Consider the following 3303-nt stretch of genomic DNA (forward strand, 5'->3'; position numbering starts at 1 on the left):
TTGAATACACTTTCACTCACTTATTGGCCGTTTGGTGATTTTCTGTTGAGACGTGCTTAAGTTTTCTCCCCTTTAAATTGATTTTTTTTTTCAACTTGAGGGATTCTTTATATTTTCTATGAGAGTTCCTTTGTCAGGTGTACTGTAGAGCAAATATCTTCTTCCAGTCCTGTTTCTTGTCTTTCCCCATCTTAACAGCATCATTTGACGAACAGAACTTTGTACTTTCGATGAAGTGTAACGACTTTTTATGTTTGCTGTGTTTTGTGTACTGAGAAATCATTGCATAACCCGCGGTTGTGACAATAATCTCTTAATGTTTTCTTCTAGAAGGTTCAATGGTCTTTTCCAGACTCATTGCACCCACAGGGGGTTTTCTTGTAAAAATTCACAAATGGCAACACAAATGGTAGTAATGATCATAAAAACAACAGTTAATATTTATTGAACTTATACAATATTCCAGTTACACTTTCAAAGACTTTACATGTACCAAACATTTAATTTCCACAATAGCAGTCTCAGGTAGATGTGACTATCCTTATGTACAAATAATGCACAATAGTGTCTGTGTGCCGGACAACGCACAGGGGTAGTGAGCCTTTGGCCCAGTGTCTCACAGGGAGGAGGGCGGGGGATGGTGGGGACAACTGAGAGAGTGGGTGCCATGACTAAAGGCTTTTTCACATGTTACATTAGCAGGGTTATTCCACAGATGCCACGGAATAAAGACAGAATGGTATTGGTAGTCTTTATGTATTCATTAAACTAACCTACACAATAAAAACGTCTACACCAAAAACACAATCATTAAGAAAAAGTGATTTTTCCACAATTCAAATTTGCCTCTAGAATGACTTCTGATATTCTGTAAGCAGAAGAGTGATCAGTGGGCTGGATGCAGTGGCTCACGCCTGTAATCCTAGCACTTTGGGAGGGCAAGGCAGGTGGATCACCTGAGGTCAGGAGTTCAAGACCAGCGTGGACAACATGGTGAAACCTGTCTCTACTGAAAATACAAAAATTAGCCAGGCGTGGTGGTGCACTCCAGCCTGGGCAAGAGTAAGACTCTGTCTCCAAAAAAAAAAATAAAATAAAAAAACAGTGATCAGTGAAGGCTTTCTTATGTTAAACTGTACCATGATTTTTCCTCGTGTTGAGGAAGGAATGGATGTAGTCTAGAGGCGTTCCTACATTCTTTGTACAGCAGTCCCCTCTCACCTGAGGGGAATATGTTCCAAGACCCCCAGTGGATACCTGAAACCACAGATAGTACTCTGTTTTTTTCTTGTACATATATACGATACTATATACTACATTTTTTCCTGTACATACGTATCTAAAGTTTGATTTATAAATTAGGCACAGTAAGAGATTACCAACAATAACTAACAAAATAGAACAATTGTAACAATATACTGTCATAAAATTACATGAACGTAGGTATCTCTCTCTCCCAAAATATCTTATTGTCATGTAGATCTTAGCAACCTCAGTATATGATTTTTTTTTCTTTTTCCTTATTGAGAACTTTCACCATTTCACTTAAAAGGAAGCACTTTGTGGCTTCTCTTTGGCATATCCGAATCACTGGCATCACTACTCTTGCTCTGGGGCCGCTGTTAAGCAAAGCAGAGACTGCTTGAGCACAAGCACTGTGATGCTATGACAGTCAGTCTGATCACCAAGACGGCTACTAAGTGACGAGCAGGGTGGGTAGCGTAGACAGCGTGATTGTGCTGGACCAAGGGACGATTCACAGCCCTGGCCGGTTGGAGCCGGACAGAGAGATTTCATCACGCTACTCGGAAGGGCACACCATTTGAGACTTATGCATTCGTTATTTCTGGAATTTTCCATTTAATATTTTTGAACTGCAGTGGACTGCAGATAACCAACTGTGGAAAGCGAAACCACAGATACGAGTGGGCTACGGTGTTCAAGAGGCTCTTCAACTGTTGTGGATCCTCTGATGTTCTCGGAGATGGTTTGGGTGGGTACATGCCTTCCCGCATTCCTTACATTCGTAGGATTTCGGCCCGCTGTGCGTTTTCTGATGTTGTGTAAGCTGATGGCCATGACTAAAGCTCTTCCCACATTCTGTACACCCGTAGGGTTTCACCCCGGTATGAATTCTCTCGTGTTTCACAAGGCTGGACCCATAAATGAAAGCCTTCCCACACTCCTTACATTTGTACGGGGTCTCGCCCGTGTGGATTCTCTCGTGCTGAGTGAGGTGGTAGCCGCAGTTGAAGGCCTTCCCGCACTCTGTGCATTTGTACGGCTTCTCGCCCGTGTGTATCCTCTCGTGCTTCACGAGGCTCGAACCCCAGCGAAAGGCCTTCCCACATTCCTTACACTCGTGAGGCTTCTCACCGGTGTGGATCTTCTGATGCTGAGTGAGGTAATTGACTCGAGTGAAGGCCTTCCCGCACTCTTGACATTCGTAGGGTTTCTCACCTGTGTGAATTCTTTTATGCTGAATGAGGCTTGAACCACAAATAAAGGCCTTCCCACAGTCTTTACACTCGTAAGGCTTCTCCCCACTATGAATTCTCTTGTGCTGAATAAGTTTATACACACGGCTGAAGGTCTTCCCACAGTCTTTGCATTCGTAGTCTTTCTCCCCAGTGTGGAATCTCTGGTGCTGAGTGAGCTCATCACCACGCCGAAAGGCCTTTCCACAGTCTTTACATTCATAGGGTTTTTCACCAGTATGAATTCTCTTATGAATAACGAGGCTTGAACCCCATCGAAAAGCCTTCCCACAGTCTTTACACTCGTACGGCTTCTCCCCAGTATGAATTTTTTGATGTTGAGTAAGCTGATTGCCCCAACGGAAGGCCTTCTTACATTCTTTACATTCATAAGGTTTCTCGCCAGTATGGATTTTCTGATGTTGACTAAGTTGATAGCCACGACTAAAGGCCTTCCCACACTCCTTACATTCAAAGGAATTCTCCTTATGATGTCTCTGATGTGGTCTAGGAGGGGTACCTTCTCTAGTAGCAGGCCTTTTTACATAATTGATGATCATTTGATTGACATACCTCCCTCTCGAGCGCTGCGGTCTTTCAAGCGTACCTTCGCATATCCAGTTACGGCCAAGGGATTTACTTCTTCTATCTGAATTCCTTTTGGAAGCCCTTAGTTCATGAATGTTTTTTTCTGTAGCTAAACTCTTATTCTCATATGCTGACTCCAAATCTGGGAAAAAAGAACATAGTTTGTTTCCTTTAGAGGGACACAAGTACAAACAAACCTAACCACAAACCAAAAACTTGTCTAATAGTAATAAAAATT

General features: G+C 42.7%; 1 pseudogene across 1 annotated transcript; it reads right to left on the minus strand.

Annotated features, from left to right (window-relative positions):
* Positions 1-1523: 1523 nt before the first annotated feature.
* On the minus strand, positions 1524-3211 carry LOC105539704 (annotated as a pseudogene). Its single transcript, XR_001006091.1, has one exon. The product of XR_001006091.1 is annotated as a zinc finger protein 331 pseudogene (transcript).
* Between the last annotated feature and the right edge of the window lie 92 nt (positions 3212-3303).

Source organism: Mandrillus leucophaeus, unplaced genomic scaffold (genome assembly GCF_000951045.1).
Source record: "Mandrillus leucophaeus isolate KB7577 unplaced genomic scaffold, Mleu.le_1.0 Scaffold104, whole genome shotgun sequence".
NCBI lineage: Eukaryota > Metazoa > Chordata > Mammalia > Primates > Cercopithecidae > Mandrillus > Mandrillus leucophaeus.